This window comes from Euprymna scolopes, chromosome 6 (genome assembly GCF_053919585.1).
Source record: "Euprymna scolopes isolate OS-2025 chromosome 6, ASM5391958v1, whole genome shotgun sequence".
NCBI classification, from domain to species: domain Eukaryota; kingdom Metazoa; phylum Mollusca; class Cephalopoda; order Sepiida; family Sepiolidae; genus Euprymna; species Euprymna scolopes.
Window position 1 is genome coordinate 118,285,183 of NC_136487.1, and position 21,041 is coordinate 118,306,223.

At 33.1% G+C, this 21,041-nt stretch overlaps 1 protein-coding gene and 1 non-coding gene across 5 annotated transcripts in view; both read right to left on the reverse strand.

Annotated features, from left to right (window-relative positions):
• Positions 1 to 21,041, reverse strand: part of LOC145277907 (sialin-like) — a 1,209,741-nt gene that overhangs the window by 865,028 nt on the left and 323,672 nt on the right. The window lies entirely within an intron of this gene.
• On the reverse strand, positions 18,063 to 18,135 carry Trnar-acg (transfer RNA arginine (anticodon ACG)). The gene has a single exon. It is a non-coding gene; the product is annotated as a tRNA-Arg (tRNA).

Below are 21,041 nucleotides of genomic sequence, written 5' to 3' on the forward strand. Positions count from 1 at the left end.
TTATTTGATTATATACATGTCTATCGTATACTGTACTGTATTTTGTTACTAATTTTTAATATGTACTGCAGAAAATTTTTTGCACCGATATTTTCGAAAGTCATCCTCTCTTTTCGATTGACTAGCCTTAATTCAACCCTTGTCACTTCTGGTTTGGCGATGGACGCAACGGTAAAGACGTCGCTTTTTTTTGTTGTTTTTGTTTTTTCGCGTTCTTTCCCTCCTTCGCGGTACGGGTTTGAGTCTGCCTGCCTATTACCACTTTTTTTTTTTTTTTTGCTCCACACACACTTCCAAACACCCGGGCAATGCCGGGCACCCAGGCTAGTCTAATATATAAAGGACAGTTGTAAGATGTATACACATCTAAAATTAAAAAAAAATTAGTTATTCTTTGAAGATCAACTGGGTAAGATTTTTTGATGGTAGCTTGTTTTTTTGTTTTTTTCCTCAATTTTTTATGTATTTATGCAGCAATTTTCGAAGAAAACAATGTATCTATCTAGTAATTAGTAAAAACTGCTGAGCCATTCCTCGAAATCTTCCGGAAATGACATCATTTCTCTTCAAATGGGGTGAGGAGGGAAAGACACACGGTAAGCTTGGATTTACAAGTGCTATGGAAGTCTCCTTAATTTTAGTTGAGTAGTTTCTGTAGTAGCTCATATAAATGAATTGCACTATTATTTATTTCAGCACATTAAAACTAGAAAAAGTAATAGGTTGGGCGGAGGATCAAGAGAGGATTATGGAAAAGGGCGGAAACTGGGAAAAGGGAAAGAGAGGCGGCGAGAGTGAGAGAGCTAGAGATTTAATATAAATATGTTACATACGCTATTCATCTTTTATTTGGATTTTTCAGACTACTGCTCTCATCTTGAGTGTTATTTTTCACAACATTCCGGTCGATACAACCTCTGACCTTCTTCAGGTGTATTATGTTTCTGTCAAACTCAGGAATCTGCACAGAATTTCGAACAGAACCCTTTTATTTAATCCACGGAGGCGATATGCTCTCGTCCCGTCAGCCATGACTGGGTAGAAGTTCTAAGTAATTAAAGATGAGAACGGTAGTCCAAAGAATTCAAATAAAATGAATAATCGATCCTCATCTAAAAAATTTAAGAAACGCAATCTTCTTTTTAGTTTTTTTTTTTTGTTTTTTGTTTTTTCTTTTTAATATAGCTCCGGGCAATGTCGAGTCGCCCTCTAGTCATATATAACATTACACACAGGCAAATATATACATCCACACATGTGATTAGAGGAATGTACATGTATACGTCCGCACAGATAAAAACTACAGATAGAAACCTAGAAACGCCCAACCACGATTAAATATTCTCCCATCGGAGTTTCTATCTTTTGATGTCAGTTTCGTCTTGCAGAGAAACATCCCGAAACCCACACAAATTTTCCCATCTGATTTGATTCTCCATTCTTTCTTTTCATTTGCTGCATCCATGTTTTATTCTAATCGGAAATCAATGGCTGCCAGATGACGAAGTCGATCTCTTTGCTGAACATTGTACCTGTTATGACTAACCAGACATAATCATATCAGCCCACATAGGCTTTAGCCGTGTGTGTGTGTGTGTGTGTGTGTGTGTGTGTCTATTGTCATATTAAACAAGAAGAACACCCGCCCTAGGATAGGTAAAACCGATCCCCCCCCACACTTACAGAACAGCTTTGCACCACTTTTATATTCCTTTGAAAAGATTACAATCAAAAAGATTAAAATCAAGGTATGATACTAAATCTTATGTCTAGAATCCTTATTCAATTTTTATAAAATAAAATAAAAACATCGCATGATATTATTGATTATAAAAAAAATGTCCAAAATTAAAGGTTTAAGCTTAAGAAGTCTTAAGAAATTGACTTTCAAGGAGTCTTGCTTAATTTACGTGTAAAGACTGTTGATCAACTTCGATACAAATCTAAAATATTTGAATTTTTTTTTAATTGAAGCGTGTGTCAATATTATGCCCCTAAAACCCCTTAAAATACTTGAAAGGCATTAAAATTTGTGGAATTAATATTTTTAAAATGTCATACAGGTCGGAGATATCCGAGTTTTTATGAAAGGCACACCGTTTTTACACATTTTGCAAAAAACTAAATTTAACTAAATATAGATCACATTTGTAACACCCTTACGACTAACAGCTATGTTTCAAAATTCATAATGATCTGTTAATCATTTCAGGAGTGAATCCTGTACATAGAAATATATGACCATGTACACACACACCTTTTTATATAACTAGAAATATGAAGGGGATTGGCAAAATAGTAGCAGTAGCTCCAGCTTAAGATATGGAAAGCAAAAGTGTGTAAATAAATAAATGATGCAAATAAAGAAGAAATAAAAAAAGAAATAGTAAAAAGAATAGAAAGACAAGACAAATATATAATGTCTCAATGTTCAGCATACATATGTGTGTATGTGTGTGCATTTAGTTACACAGAAGTGTTTTTCAATGAGATTGAGGAATTTCTCGGCATGTTTATTTTTAGCATCTGATTATAAGGTGGTGTAAACCAACTGATGTTTCTCTTTCTTTTATTTTATTATAATTTTTGGTGTCTTGTTTCTTATTTAATCTCGATATAATTGTACTCACTATTTTTAAAGCTATGTTGTAAATATCACTTGAATTTTTAAATACGTTTTCGTCGAACGTGTCCACATTTGATAGAACTAAGAATGTTTTATGACTGATTGGGGCGTGAGTGTATTTTGAGTAGGTATACTGGACTAGCATTATCCTTGATATGGGTAGCATGTATTTTTTATTTAAGTTGAAAGTGACATCTAAAAATGTACGTTATTTTTATGCTATTTAATAGTCTATTCTTAGGCCTATTATTTAAAATTTGCATATGCGTAATTTTCTTAAAATTTTCCCCATTTGACCTTATTGAAATCCCTTAATATAGCCAATTTATTATCTCTATATAGACCTGTATTATCAAATATGTTTTAAAGGTACATAGAATATATAACTCCACAAGATCCAATAACTATCTCTCTCTCTATCTATCTATCTATCTATCTATCTATCTATCTATCTATCTCACAAAACTACCAAAGACATTAGCAACACAACAGCAGCAATAGGAAGGTGACGGTGGCTAAGTGGTTAACGACACAGACTGACAACTGTGTTGACTTCAAATCAATTCGTTCAGCAGAAACACTTTCACCTAGGGACGTTAGCAAGCTTCACGTGACCCCCTCCTATAAGTACACGCTGTAAGTATCCAATGTCTTTCTTGGAAGAATTCTAACGAGAAAGATACCCTGTGAACGAATGATAACAATGCTGATCTGATTCAGATAAAATAAATGACATTCAACAACAGCAACAACAACCAATCAAGTAACGTCAACAACAACAACAACAACTTCACTACCATTAACATCATCAACACGACCACCACCATCCAAACACTCGCACTATATGACACATAATATCTTTTCAGAATTAATTAGAAGGGCAATTAGAGTGATATCAATAAGAATAAACAAACGCTGATTAACATAAAAAAAATGGGATGCTGATCTCGTGATAAGAAGGGGAGATAATTAGTAGATGACTATTTCCAATGTTATTTTGTCTTGCCCATCTGACTTCTATTACATTTTATCCTCGTTTTGTATAATGAAACTTTGTCAACTCGAAGGTAAATTAACTTATATATATATATATATATATATATATATATATATATATATATATAGTGCCGGCAAAAAGAACACTAGAATATTTCAGTTAAAAGTCAAATATGAACATATAAAATTATAGAAGAATAAAAGGCGAATCAAATGAGGTATAGTTTGTTTAAACAAAAAATTACAAGTGCGGACTTTCTTTTCGCCTATATATATATATATATATATATATATATATATATATATATATATATATATATATATATATATAAATGAAATCAAAAGAATGTAGTGTTTATCTGATATACGCAATGGTAAACTTTAATCCAAGATAAATACTAGTATTTATATATATACAATTTAATCCCAACCGAATAAAAAAGCTCAATACGCAATTGAGAGTAGGGCTTATTATATGAGAAAGAAAATTAAAACTGTAAGTTAAAATTTACAACCAAAATTTATTGTTTGACTGAATATACCAAAAAACAATTTACAAAGTCCTTATTCCGCATAGTTTCAAAGAATGCTATTCTTACTATTCTTCTCATCAGAGGACAGAAAGAAATCAGCAAATCATATTTACTAGCATTGCTACAAATATAATTTGCTGATTTGTTTCTGTCCTCTGATGAGATGAATAGTGAGAATAGCATTCTTTGAAACTCTGCGGAATAAGTATTTTATGTTACAAGCAAAAGGTTTGTAAATTGTTTTTTGGTATATTCAGTCGAACAATAAATTTTGATTGTAAATTTCAACTTACAGTTTTAATTTTTCTCCCCCCCCCCCCAGTTGACCTGTGCATACAGTTCACTTGCCACTGGTATTTAACAATGTCGACTCAGGAGAGCTTTTAAAGTATGATAATTACCAAAAGTTTGATTTCTCTACATCAAATGTTGAAGGCTTTGCTTCATGAAAATCGCTCCAGACAAGGCACGAAGCCACTTGATGTAAGCAGCTAACAAGAACAAAAGATGATTATCACAAAGACAGGAGATGCCTATTGGCCTTAGTCTTGAAAAAGTCCATAGGTAGAAAGAAAACAGTCAGCAGGAAGAGAGTTCTACAAATCTGCAGTTCATGGAAAAGAAGCTACTGGAATAGGAAGCTGAATTGCAATGAGATATTAAAACTGCGAATTGATTGAGACTTGTAATTAAACAAACTACAAGTAGAACATTACATTTTCGTATGATCGGTGACATTCATTAGACATATTTCTACCAATATTTTATTTAATTTTCGATTTTTGAGTAATTATCAAAGGTTAGCATGTTTGTTATGAGACTGCCATTTTTTTTAAATTCTAACTCAACAGGTATAACATTAGTTTTGTTTAGAAGTAAGTAAACACTTTAAAATATGTTAAAACGAAAACAACTTATCCAGTTAGGTAGAAGAGTAACTTGCTTTTGGTGACATTTATTTGTTGTATATTTATTTTTTTCCACATCTTTTTTTGGGGGGGGTTATTCGTTGGTTATTGTTAAAACTGCCTCATTATTAACCGTGATTGATGTAGAATGCACCATGGAATTTCCATGGGGTCCAAGTAGTATGAATTATTTTCATTGATTTTATTGTTTAGTAGTCATCAATTAACAGGCGGTAAAATCGTTTGAGTTTGTTTACGTTTCAGATGACGAGTACTGAATTAGATTAATGTAAAAGAAGAAGCGCACAAGCCAGCGATGCGCCCTCTGCAGGAGGTATGTAAAAGCAGGGTTTCTTTGATGCTATAGGAGTTATCTTCTCTTGGTCTTTTAAGGAGATGATTTCTCTCCATAGGTGGCACTGTTGCAAAGTACTTTATGATACAAGCAAAAGGTTAAACTTGTTATTCGCCAGAATTTACTTGATACTTCCACTGCAACAAGGTGTGGCACAAGGCCAAGGGGTGCGGGTAAAACCAGTTCCCTCCCCCAATTCAGGTATGAAAACACCTAAGAGCGTTCTCAGATAGGGGCACACTAGGCGATCAGTAATAACTTAACTACCACTTGGAAAAGAGTAGGAAGGGTGCACTTCTAGGACCAAGCTGGACTTTACCTTAAATAAGGTTTTGGTGGTCCAGAATAGGTGATAGGTTGCCAGAATTAAGCCAAGGATGAACCGGCTGAAATTGTGATTGGATTTCTGTATAGTATTCCTGCTGGAAAAATGGTTGGATCCTTCTACTGCTCCAGAAAGTATCTCATTCCTGACGCAATCCTCTACCTATGCAAAAGCTAAGTACATCCTAAGATGGAGTACTGCTGCCACATTTGGAAAGGAGCTGCTAAGAGTAATCTTTCCTGCCTTGACAGGGCCCAAAACCCATCTTCAAAATTTAGTGAGTAAGGACTTTTTTTTTCACAGAAGAGACGTTGTGAATACATCTCAGTTCTAGTGTTATTTTCATGGCACGTGTGTTCGACTGAGCAATTTATAGTCCCCCCCCCTTGTAAAACATTCACAGCAAATACTTGTCTAGCTACAACAACTGTCAACGATTCTCTCACTCTGAATCTATGCCTACAACAAAATTAAAATTCGATGAGACTTTTCCCTAGAACTGTCCGTCTGTAAAACACAATATCGTGGGGCTGCTTCCCATCTTACTATAACATAGCCGTTTTCAAGTCTAATGTAAGTAAGTTCTTGTTGAGCCGTCCTCTTATATAATTAAACCCTACTGAAGTTCCACGATTACTGATCATCACAGTGTTGTTTTACCATCTACCTAACAATCATTAATCCTTATCCTAGAGTGGCCTCCAGGCCTTGATAAGCAGTAATTAAAAAAAGACAAGGGTAAATCATAATTGACGATGTCTGCTTCGACATAACCTCTCGCACCTTTTATATTTGCTATTGTTACAGGAAATTTAACAGTTTCACTAGCTTTTACCTTTTTATTTTTTTTTTACAAAGAAATCACCACTTATCAAGGCCCAGAGGCTACTCTAGATTAAGGGTTAAAGAGTGTCCATTGGTCAAAAGGACAATATCATAGAAATCGTTAGAATGTATTATTACTCATCGGAATATTGCTCTCATCTTGAGTTTGATTTTCACAACGTTTTGGTTGATGTAACCGCCGACCTTTTTCAGGTGTATCTTGTCAAACTCGGGAATGTTTCTGTCGAACTCAGGAATTTGGACGGAATTTCGAGTGGAACCCTTTATTTACTTTACGAAGATAGCATGTTCTTGTTCCGTCAGCCATGACTGGATAGAGGTCCTAAGTAATTCGCAAATGTATTTTTTTTAGTCGCCCACACTGAGGATTGAACCTTCAACCTTCAGGAGAATATCACTTTTTATAATTGATTTTTCCCAGTACTCTAACCACTGCACCACGGGTCCTCCTGAAGAAGGTCAGAGTTTACATCGCCCGAAATGTGAAAATCACACTGAAGATGAGAACAGTAGTCGGATGAATAATACGAGTAATACAAATAACTAATCCTCATCTCAAAAATTCACTTTTGGAGATATAGTTCTTGATGAGCCGTTCCCCTTAAGTAATCCAATTTACCAAATTTACACTTCTAACGATTATGACATTTGTCATAATCGTTAGAAGTGTAAATTTGGTAAATTGGATTACTTAAGGGGAACGGCTCATCAAGAACTATATCTCCAAAAGTGAAGTTACTTTTTGAGACAAACAAGTCACAAAAAAAGTTAAAATCAAGGGCAGGTTCCATATCTTTTCCTCAACTTGTGGAACCTTCAGATCTGAATATTATTCATTATTCAGACGCCACCTACGCTTGTTTGAAGAATGGATCTTCACAGAATGGTTTTATCATCCTTGTTTGTGGCAAGATGGACAGAATATGCTGATCATCAAAAAAAAAAAAAAACTTGATTGTGTAACAAAAAGTTCATTAGCCTCAGAAACTCTTACACTTAATATATTGATAGCTGCCATATTTCAAGAGATATTCAGACTATCTAGATTGCATGAAGTTCTTTGTAAAATAGACAATTCGTCTCTGGTAGAGATTTTAAAGTCATCAAATCTTGTGAGTGAGTGGACATGGCCAGACTAACGGAAATGATGGTGAAGAAGGAAATTCAAACTGAATGGATCAGGAGCTGCAAACAGGCTGCAGATAATCTGACAAAGAGATGATCCTCTTCTGAATTGCTGAGTGGCGGTACCAACAGCCAGAAGTTTAAACATTAAATTTGAACAAACATCTCACTGCACAACTCCTCACTGACCCCTTATAAATCTGACCCCTAATTCCCATTAGCCAATGGCAATAGATTTTTCTATTAGTATGATCCACCTTGATATAATTTTGGAAAAGGGATATATATCGTTTGAAATAGCTGCGCGGTCATGCTTTAGTTCGAGTAATAAATCTGGTATGTTGCTATATAAACGAGTATCATCGTCGAAGCATAGTTCTTAGTGAGAGGCTTGCGTAACTTTCGACCTCTCTCTCGACTGTCTTTACCAGTCTATTTATGGCTTTTTCCTGCCGTTTCACAAAAAAAATTTTTATTCTAAAACATGTTTTGATATTTGGCAAATTATTATATATCATTAGAAAGCACCTATTCTGTTCTACAAGATAACGATCATCGTTTTTTGCTCGTAATATTTTCTCGTTTTTCAGAACCGTCAAATGGATTGTCAAGTAGATAAAAAATCACATTATCGACACCTTCTTTTCGACTTTAATCGAGCTTGAAAAGCGAGTAAAATGACCAAGGATATTTGTGCCGTATATAGAGAAAACGCTGAGAGAAATGTTCGAGATGGGTTTACCAGATTCAAACAGTAATTTTGACCTCAATGGCGTTCCTCGTTCCGGAAGACCAATCAAGATAGATGAAGACCAACTCAGGATTCTTTTGAAGGAAGATGGCCATCAGACATGTAGAGAATTGGGTGAAAAGATGAAGAGTGATTTTGCGACAATTTCACGCCACCTTCAGTCGATGGGGTTCACACAAAAACTTGGGTCCCACAGGAACTTATATTTACTGTTTAAATTCTTTGATTTTCTTTAAAAAAAAACAAAAAAAAAACAGCCGGAACTTATGCAACAACCTAATATTTTTTAATATTAGGAGAAACATTTCCGGAAGAATTGGGATTTTTCCATTTTTTTATCCCATGTAAATCGGATTTCCGTAGAAAAAGATGAATATATCACTATCGGATACTTAGGTTGTTTTCTTCCTCAGAACGTGATGTAAGATCGTATGGGTTCCGTTTTCCGTTGAGTTAGAAATTCTCTTCTTTTAATAATTTCATATATAGCTTTAATACTTGTGCTATATACGAAGTGTTGGACAATGAAGACGAGCTGTCTCCAATTTTTCTTTTTATTCTCACCTTTCATCTCGTTTGAGATGAAGATAAGAAAACTTTGATGCTTTTAACTTTTAATAAAGATAAGTAGGAATAAAGAAAAACTTTTTAAAAACTGAAATGTAATAGATATTCATCTTTTCTCAACTAAGAATTATTGCTGGGAGTGATGTAACAATTATAAGTACATCCGAGTCTTTCCTCCTTGCAATATTTTAATCGGTTTGTAACACTATAGGTCGGTCAATAGCGTGACCGATCCACGTGTTACGTAAATGTCCTGGAAACGGTAGCAGACTGAGGCATGTCTGGAAACGGTACTAGACTGAGACATGTCTGGAAACAGTACTAGACTGAGACACGTCTGGAAACGGTACCATACTATGACACGATGGCCAGTCAGTAGAATCTGTCGGTTAGACGTCTTTTTGTCAGGGCGAAGAGTAAAAGCATCCCTAGGATGTTGGGTGTGGCTGGCTCCTTCACTCTCTCAGGATTACGTCTTCATTCTGGTGATATTCTAGCTGAAATTTTCTTCAGGTTGGGGTTCCTTTGACTGGAATGGTTTCAGGCATCGTTTCGACATTTAAGGCAAACATAACACAACACACAACACAATTGTAACATACACATGTGAAATCTTAACTATTTTATTTTACAATGGAGTAAGCTTTTCTAACATTCAATATTTTTTAAGAGATTAAAACATGATTACCTTAGTAAAAAAATTAGGTTTTAAACAATTTGGTTCAATTTTACAATCAAACGATACCGTAATAATTAAATTCAATTCTCTAAATTCTATTTAAAAAATATAGTAATATGGTAAAATAAATAAATAAATAAATAAATAAATAGATTAATAAAAACAGCTGCATAATTAAACAAGCGAAAGAAAAAGAAAAAGAAAAACTCTCCCAAGCAACGTCGGATAGATGTAGTTAGTGAATGATATGCTTTAGCTACTAAACAAATAACTCAGACAAGCAAATAAATTTATTTCCATTTATCTATTTATTTGTGATCTCTGTAGTGGAATGGGGCCAAAAATGTTTGGTAACGTTCAACGCTGCCAAGATAAAGCTCGTTTCCTTTAATAATTACATGAAACCTTACCAACCACCAATAGCTATGGCTAGAGATACTTTACCTGAAAGTCCTCCGTTCAAACTCTTTGGCTTAACGTTCACAGGAAACATGAGTGAGAACAGATACATCGAGATCATTGCCAAGGCTGCTGCAAAGAAGGTGGGCTCTCTCTACTGTGATAGAAAGCCTGAAAGTATCCTATACTTCTACAAAGCCACCATTCGTCCATGTATGGAGGACTGCTGTCACATTTGGGCTGGTGCATCTGCTACTAGCCTCTCATTCCTGGACTGGGTCCAAAAGAGAGTCGCCAACCTAATAGGTCATGAACTGTCATCTAAGCTTCAGCCCCTGTCCCATCGATGAAATGTTGCATTCTTCTGCTTGTTTTACAATGCTTAGACGAACTACAAGTCCTTATACCCCCCTTTGACGAAAATACTCCCAACAAACCCGACAAGCAGCGAAGTCCCATCCCTACACAGTAGGGATCCCTAGATGTAAGAAAGCCTTCTACTTTAATAGGTTCTTCCTCAGAACTGCAAGACTTTGGAATTCTCTTTCGGTTTCCTGCTTCCCCAACTGTACTGACATGCAGAAATTCAAGTGGTGTGTGAACAGACATCTTGCTGCTCAACTCCCTACATAGTATCCCTGCAACTTAGTAGCCTCCTACATCAAAGTGGCAATGTGCCTTATTTGGAGTGAAAATGCAATAAAAAAAAATTTGGGTTAAATAATTAAATATTTAATATATAACATATAAGCATTTCAAGTTATCATAAATAAATAAAATATTCGTTATGAGTAACGTACAAAAAAAAAAATGTAATATGCGACTGCAACCGAGATTGAACTCACTACATGTTTTTGTAGTGTAATTCAAATCTTGTCCATAGCTGAATACTTGATGCTTCACAATGGCTATTAAGGGTATTTTTTTTTTTATTGTGACGGCATCACTAGATGGGTTGCCCAGCACAGCTTAAGAGAGGCCCATCTACCCTTGAAAGAAGGATAGGCTGCGCCAGTTTCTCAACCTAGCGTTTTATCTCACGGTACAGACAGTGCCTCGCCTTCCCACATGGTCATCCATCTGGTACTGGCCAAGCTCAACGTTGCTTAACTTCAGTGATCTGACAAGAACCGGTGTGTTAATGTGATTGTGTCATATTGAGAAACATAAGCAGTGGTTGCCATTGTGCTTTTCCTTGGAGTAAGGTACTAGACGAGACCAGAAATGCAACAACTGCTAAATTTAATAGTCAATGTGTGAAATTAAAGTTTTAAATCCGACAAGATAATTTTATATGTTAGAAAAGATCAAATAAGATTACAAAACAAACTAAAGCAAACTGACCATATATATATACAAGTTAGAAAAGCATTTCATCCAGGGCATGAAAATTGTTAAACAAAAGTTTTTACTATAGGCTTTAACAATAAAGGTACAAGATTCAATTTGAAATTTATTTATTTTCAAAGTGCGCTTTGATAAATTTTACAAAGTAAGGTATAAAAATTTAATTTAAATTGAATCAAAAAATTACCTTGGATTTATTTTATGTAATGTACATTCTGTTGCACTTTAAAAAAAAATCATTGAAAATTTTATATCTATATCATTAATTGCTAGATGAAAGATAATTATACATTACATAAAATAAATTCAAGGTAATTTGTGGATTCAATTTAAATTACATTTTTATACCTTACTTTTCCCTGTTTCAGTTTGTATTTCTCCTCACACCACAACTCATTTTTGCAACTCCCTCTTTGTAATGCAGGTTTGAATAATGAGAAAATCTGAATTTTTTTAACAAAAACTTTAAAATAACTTTTTTAGATTAAATTTTTTAAAACTTCTTTCAGAATAGAAAATCTTTACAATTTAATAAGGAACATATTTCATATAGGTTTCATTAACAAATATTGAGTACATAACGAGAAAAATACAGATGAAAATTACAAAAGGACTGTATAACTGGTTATGATCAATAGTAGTCCTTGCCAGCGAAAGTCTTTGTTATTGTTATTCTATTATTATTATTATTATTATTATTATTATTATTATTATTATTATTTAAAACATTTTGTGTCTTGCTCTTTCGCGTGAGGACTAATATATATATATATATATATACGCGGGGTTTTTTTTTTATATTCAAAAGTAATGGACTAATGAATTCAACGAGGTTGTTAGATAGTGCTCAATAAAAAGAGCTGATAATACTTGTTTATTGTTATATAAACATGCTCACATCCCGCTGTTACAAATAGCCACTTGTTTCAGATAGCACTTCCCTATTAATGATATATTACATAAAATTTTCAATGAAAATACAATAAAACTTAGTTATAGCTGTAATGAAAACCTTGAAAAAATAATTAAAAAACATAATAACAAAATATTAAACAAAAATAGCACACCCATTGCTACCGAAAGTTGTAACTGTAGAATTAAATCAAAATGCCCTCTTAAAGGAAATTGTCAAATTACTTCTGTAGTGTACCAAGCAACTATTTCTACTAAGGAAAATCCGAATGAAAAAAAATATTACATAGGAATGACAAATAACAATTTTAAAGAAAGATTTACCGGTCACAAGTGCTCTTTTGAAAATAATGAGTACAAAAATAGAACTTCCTTGTCTAAATATTACAATGAACTAGTAGAGCAAGGTTACTCCCCAATAGTAAATTGGAAAATTTTAAAGAAAGCGAAAACCTGTTCATCTTTAAACTCGCCTTGCTACCTATGTCTTTATGAGAAATTATTTATACTTACTTTTAGAGAAAGAGATAAATTATTAAATAAGAAGCACGAAAATTCAATTCATTGCAAACATTATAAAACCCATCTTTTAAGTAATTTAGTTTAGATATAAAATTTAAATAAATTAAAAATTGTCACTGATTTCTATAATTTATTAATATTCTATTAATATACTTTCTCCTCTCCTGATTTCATTCTTTACTTCTCCTATCTTATATACCTGTGTGTCTATGTGTATATGTATGTGTCTATGTATTTATTTTATGACCTTGTGTACTTAGATCTATATATTTCTATATTATTTGGTATACCCTCCCATGTTTATTCAATCCATTTGTATGTTTCTATGTGTGTATGCATCTATCTGTACCCTTGCCAAATTATTTGTATTCTTATGTATTTCTATATATATAATTTATGTAAATTATACATATTTATGTGTGTGTATATATGTGTGTGTGCGTTGTTGTTTATTAGTATATGATTGTGTGCATATATTTGTGTATTTTTTTGTATGTATGTGTATACATAAGATTACATATATATATGTATATATGTATATATATGTGTGTATGTATATGTATATATATATATATATATATATATATATATATATATATATATATATGTGTATGTATATGTGTATGTATATATATATATGTATATATATGCTTATTAGTATGTCGGTTGGTTCTCTGTGAGTATATACATATGTATCTTATTTTTAATTTGGGTACTATCTACCTGTGCGTCGCTATTTTTGAGTATTTCGTTGATTTAATTACCTCTTTTGCCTGAATATATTTATAGGTAAGTGTACTTGTATCTGTGTTATTAGTAATCTGGTATTGAATGTATTATTTTGTGATTTAATATGACTTTATATCTATACTTATATAGCTTAAACTTCCAACTTAATAGTATAGTTACACCTTGACTTATGTGCATGTATATGTATATATATATATATGTATATATATATATGTGTGTGTATGTGTGTGTATATTTGGGTATATATATGTGTGTGTGTGTATATATATATATATTTGTATTGTATTCTTTTTTTATATACATAAATATTAGTAGTTTTTTATTTATAATTATTGGACCTATTTAATTTATTTAATCCCCTCTTATGGCTAAATATGTTATATTAAAAAGATAATAAATATTAATTTTATTCTGTTTTTATTATTATTATTATTATTATTATTATTATTATTGTTGTTATTATTATTATTATTATTATTATTATTATTATTATTATCACTATTATGTTTATTGTTATTAATTATAATTTTAATATTGTTTTATCATTATTTTATTCTTTTATTCATATATTTATCTAATAAAAACGCGAAAACTTTAAACTTATATCATTTAGCATAAAGGGCCTAATTAATGGTAGACGTATGTTTGAATTGCGTTGATTTTACTCGTGGACGTATGTAAGAGGATAAATATGCTAGCCGAATACATTCACTGCCTTTTTTGACACGTTCATTTCTGACGCTTGGATTGTATCTTCTGTTTGTATTTGTAATAATATGTTTCATTACTGAATTGTATAATCGTTCATAAATTGGTTGACACGCAGGTTTTTTCTTTTTCTTTTTCTTTTTCTATATACTGTCAAATTCTTACTTTCTCTCTTTCCCTATTTAACTAGATCTCATTATTCTTTCCTTTTCCTTCTAGTTTTTATTCTCTTTATTATAACCATTTATTTCTTTTTTCTTTTCTTCTCCATATCATATATATATATGTATATGTATATATATATATATATATATATATATATGTATATATATATATATATATTCTCTCTTCTTTTTCTCTCTATTTTGTTTTCTCTATATTTTCTTTCTCTATTTCTGTCTCTATTCCTTTTTCCTCTTCTCAATCACTCTCTCCCCATTGTAATTTTTTAACTTTATTTAAATTGCCTCTCCCTTTTTACTTTTTTTATTTAATTAAAGTCCTGTGTTTTAAGTTTTTTAACTCCAACTTCTAAAGAGTTCCTACCTAAAATAAAAATCCATTATTCATTGAACTTTTGAATAGTCAAGTCGCTGCCTGATGATATCTGTTGTTTGATTGAAACAAGTGGCTATTTGTAGCAGCGGGATGTGAGCATGTTTATATAACAATAAACAAGTATATATATATATATATATATATATATATATATATATATAAACAATTGTTCGGTTTCTTTGTTTAATAAGTAGGGCTAGGACAACAGCATATTCTTTTCATTGTTTTGACTCTTGGGTGTGTATCCATTGATATCTTATATGCTTTTATATAGAGTGACGTGGTTCTCGGTTAATTAACTGTGTCGGATATATACTCGAGAGTCAAAACAATGAAAAGAATGTGCTGCTACTATAGCCCTAATAATAAGAATTAGTTTGTTCTTGAAATGAAAGGAACAAAGTAGTTTAGGTCAGAGTTTCCCAAACTTCAGGATACCATTGAGCCCCTGAGCAGGGCAAAGGTTTTTCAGGGAACACTAACAAGATAATTTCTAAAATAAATATGAAAAACAACGATTTCAAATTTTAACACTAAATAATGATAATGTTTACAACCATTTTTTGTTTTTGATTAATCAAAAATTGTTGCTTTTTTTGTTAATTATATTTTCGTGAAGCATCCTGAAACTCTTTACACCTGTAGTTATATATCATATATCTTCCCAATAAAAAAGATTAATAATTAAATGTGTACATACGGTTGGAACAAATCCACGGCAGGAACATTTTCATAGCAATCACCGTTTTCAACACCCACGTGTATCGGACCATGCATAGAAAAGACGACATGATTCCATTTCCATTTGATGAAAACCGGTTTTCTTTTTTTGTTGTAGACCATATACTAGTTGTGTACAAATACCAAGAGCGATAAGAACCCTCTATCATGTCTAAAAGTAACACAATATTCAACAAGCAAGATTGGAGATGTGCCACTGTACACCTTATCCTCTCTACCAATCCAAGTTATGACAACAGGACTATTGTCAACACTCCCAAAATGCATCGCTGGAATGCCACGAATAACGGGGATGTGCCCAGAGTGATGAAAACAAAGTTTCCGGCCATGGTTATGGTCTTTGGTGTGGTTTCAAGTGAAGGCTACATCATGCCACCTCACATCTTCGAAGTCAGCTTGAAAATCAACACCAAAGTGTATCTAGATGTGTACCTGGATGTACAATCAAGTGGCTGGTAGCAGACCCTGAGTATGGTAGCAGGAGTTGGCACCGGCCCACACAAGTCCAAAGTGACCTAGGTTTGGCTTCAGAAAGAGTGCTACGACTTTGTACCCTTGCCTCTTTTTTTTTTTTTTTACAAAGAAATCACCACTTATCAAGGACCAGAGGCCACTCGAGGATAAGTGTTAAAAAGTGTACATTGGTTAAAAGGACAATATCATTACGCTTGGTAAATTTGACGCTGAAGGAGTGGGGGGGCGTGTTAAGAATTAGTTAGAAATGTTAGGAATACAAGCCTCAAGAAAGAAAGAGAGAGAGGGAGAGAGAGTAAATTTTTTTTTTGTTTTTAGTAGGCATCTAGTTCGAGCTTATTAATTTTTGTTTTTAATATATTTTAAGTTTTTAGAAAGAATCGATTAGGAAACTATTTCATTAACATTTTCTATTTTGATAAATATCAAAGATATCCCCAAATCTTACTTTACTAATATGAATGCTCACGTTTTAGTTTTTCTATTTATTCTACCTCTGATTGAAGTTGTTCAATTTTCTTATTGAGTCTTTCTATCTCCTTGTCTTTCTGCTTGAAAACAGCAATGTCTTGGTCAAGCAGCTGCTGATTATAAGCATACCAATGCAACTTCTTCTTCATCTCGTTCTTCCTTTAGTTTTGATTCAATTACATTGAATTCTTCCAACTTTCCATTCTTCACTTCTTGTAAAGACTGCCTCATGTTTTCTTTTTGATGAATGAGAAAATTAATCTGTGATTCAAGTTTTCGTTTCACTGGCCCTCCTCTCCTTCTACGACCTATACTTCGTTTGGTCATATGTCAAGAACATCATCAACATAACCTCCCACAACACTAAAGCCAGCTTGATCGTCACCCTCCGCTGAGTATTCGTCAAGCTTCAACTGGCACTTGTGGAAAAGGCATGCTCCCAGGTCCGGAACCACATAGAGGTGGTGATTAAAGCTGAAGGCAACTACGGTGAATAGATGTCAGCTCTACTACATAATCAAGTTACCTCGATTGATTATTCCAATAAAAGTTTTAAAATAAACCTGTAGTGTTCTTTTCTTTAGAGCGACAAATTTATCGTTCCACCCTGTATTGTTAATTTAATAAAAATGTATACAACATTAGTCAGTTAACATTTCCAAGGTCAAGTGGATTCTAAGTTAACCTCAAAGATTCTACGATGATAAAAGCCTAGTTACACCTTTATGTATCTCATTGGACAACTGATGAGATTTTCTTTTGTGATTCAAACACAGTCATAGAGTTTAGTCTATTTCAAATTATAAGTCCTGACGCTTTGATGCAATATTGAATTTAAAAAAAAAAATAGGTTGCATTTAATAAAACAAAAGAAAAAACACCAAAAAAATAATCAAACGGCAAATAGACTCACATTAAACAAATTGCAACGTTTATAGGATCCTTCCTGTCAGTAACAGATCACTCCCTTTCTGATCCATAACATGACATTCCAATATGTCTATCTTTTTTAAATCACCAATAATCAGAGAATTGTCTAGTTTCAATGAATTGTTATAAAATCCATGCAATAAATGTTAAGAGTGGCCCCCAAAATACTATCCATGATATCGTTCATGAAATTTACAACACTTTCTGCAATCCAACCATATATTTCTGACTTGTCCAAAGTTTAAATCAGGAATGTCTTGTATAAGTAAAAAAAGAAATGCAAATTGACTGATCATGGCCTTTGGTTAACATCACAAGAGGAAATTGAGCATGAGTCAAACACAAAATCGAGTACACTCAACATCAAGTACACTCAACATCAAGTACACTCAACATCGTCTTACCATCAACGTTTACCCTGTGAACTCAGAGTATGGGAAATTCCTTAATGCACAAAACAAAATCACTGACAAAACAAAAATACCCTAAGGGTAAGGATAATGAGTAAACGTTGGATAAAATGATGGTTAAAATTATTACGAACTTGCCAGGATTCGAACCTGGAATCTTCTGATCCGTAGTCAGACGCGTTATCCATTGCATCACAAGTCCTGTCCGTATGCCGAAAGATGTTACTGCGACTGTATACAGACAGTGCTAAATTCCTTTGACATGTGTAGGCAATTTTTTCGACAATGAACGAAACGGCCCAAAAACCCTTATTTCAGGCTTTTTGTGTGACTCGATGTTGTTCGTTACGAACCATATATAGATAAGGACAATCTAGGGACTTACACCTTTCAGGGGAAAAAGAATTTTTCAATTTGGTGCATCCGTTCGAAAGTTTTATTGGCATATATACACACACACATGAATAAATAAATAAACATTTAGAATTTTATTAATAGTATAAAAATTTCATAAGTCAACCATTTATGAGCTCGTTGATAAATGGAATCAAGTTATAGGGAGCAAAGGTTGTTATGAATAAAGATTTTTAAAAACACAGTTTTTCATTTGCGAGATGAAATTTTAAATCAACAAAAACTTTTGTACTAAGTTAATGCATAATAATAATATACTAATGCATATATAATCATCCGACTGTTTCACTGTATCACAGCCCTTCAGTGTTGCTAAACTTGAGTTGGGATTGAAATTCGACTGTCTAGTAAATGGTCCATGCTCCGATCCATTTAACTGTTAGTCACTTGCTGGATGGATATATCTACACTGGTAGCTAAATTGAATATTGAAATGCTCACATCTTTGGTTCTATGAGACACACCTACATGAAAATTTGCAGGCTTTGTTAAGATTATGATACTATTCTATGGTTAAAATTTTATGAGAATTGGTAAAAAAAACTATATTTTCAAACCAATAAAATACACTCAAATTTGTCTACATTTGTATACAGGGTCTTGGCAAGCCAGTTTTAGTTTGGCTACTTTGGGATGAGTTTTACTTTTTTTTTTTTTTTTTGGTTGGTTGTCTCCCCTCTGGCCTTGCCAGGCCACTAATATATATATCCATACATATATACATATATATATATATATAGATATTCCCCCAAAACCTCTGGCCTTGATGGAGGGGAGACTAAAACTTGCTAATATAATTTCAAATGATCTGAAATAACAGCAAACTTCCATTATTTTTAATTTCTTTATCTTATTCTTTCTTTTTAATATTTATATCACATACATATTAATGATAAATATTTCATAAGTTATATATCTCCTCTTTTATTTTTATACATAAAGTAAATTTCACAGTGTATAAGGATTATTTGATACTGGAGATATTCATAATCGTACCCTATTGCCAAGAAGGAAACTATAACATACGAGAAATATATATATATATATATATATATATATATATATATATATATATATATATATATGAGAAATGTTCGGCAGATCGAGAAAATCAACAGAAAAATGAAGAAAACATAAAACTCTGTCATATTTTAGCAAGACTTGCTTCGATAACGACTTGCTGCCAATATATATATATATATATATAGTTATAAAATATATATAGCGATTAAGCTACACTGAATATTCTGCATTTCATCCACTCTAGAGCTCGAGCTACGATATAGCTAAAAATGTCTTCTCAATTATTAAATCATTTCTCTCTGATAGGTTCATAAGAGTAGTAGTTGATGGGCAAAAATCAGAAGCTCACAGTATTAATGCTGGAGTCCCTCAGGAGTCCATCCTGGGCCCAACTCTCTTCCTGATTTACATCAATGACCTCCCAAATCACATCCTAAGATCATTTGTAGACATTTATGCTGATGACATTACCATCTATGGCAACACATCAAAGGCTGTAAACGACCAAGTTCTCGCTGATTCTCTCTCCTCTGATCTTAAGCATGTGGTGCAATGGGGAAAGAGGTGGCTGGTTACTTTTAATGCATCTAAAACCAAGCTTCTGTCTTTACATCATCAACACTCTGATCCTCATCTGGCATCAATTGAAATGAATGGCTCTCCTCTTGGGGAGGCTCGATGCTTTGACAAGCTTCTTGGCTTCACCTTTACTCTTAATCTGAAATGGAATACGTACATTAAATCCATTTCCAAGGTCGCTAAAAAAATAGTGGGATCCTTCTACCACTCCAGTAGATATCTCACTGCTGATGCAATTCTCTACCTATATAAGAGCCAGGAACATCCAAGCTGGAATACTGTTGCCACATTTGGGCAGGAGCTGCTAGAAAGATCTTATCCTGCCTTGACAGAGTTCAAAATAAACTTTGAAGCTTAGCGGGGGATACCCTTTTCTCTTCCCTGCAACCTCTCTCCTACAGAAGTGATGCTGCAAGTCTGTTTCTGCTTTATCGTTATTTTCATGACAAGTGCTCGTCTGAGCTCCAATCTATGGTTTCCTCTTGCCAAGCTTTCATGAAAAACACTCGTTTAGCTGAAACCACTATCAATAATTTCCCCCACTCTTTATTTGTGTCTAAACCTAAACCTAGGTTACATGAACAAAGCTTCTTTCTTAGAACTGCACACCTGTGGAACTCTGTTCCGTTTGTCTGCTTTCCAGCTGACTACAATTTGGTTGTCTTCAAGTCCAATGTAAACAATTTCTTGATGAGCCATCCCCTTAAGTAATCCAATTTACAAAATTTCCACTAATAACGATTACTACAGCATTTTCCATTGACTACTGTATACTCAATAACCCTTTCCCTCAAGTGTCCTCCGGGCCTTGATAAGTGGTGACTCCTATGTAAACAAAAAAACCATTAGGCCAGCTTGTCAAGTCTGTAAATCAAAAATCCGTTGATTATAAAAGTTGAGAGTTGTCCTCACACGCACACATTCTTATGTTCTTTTTCCTGATTTCATTTGGTATCTTCATTTTAACACCCTCTTTTTCTTTGATCTGTTATTTTAAAAAGAAAACGTTGCATATTTTCACTCCTCCACAACCTGATGATTTTTCTTGAAGCTCCATTTTACCATGCGCATTTATATTTATGTTTTCCCATG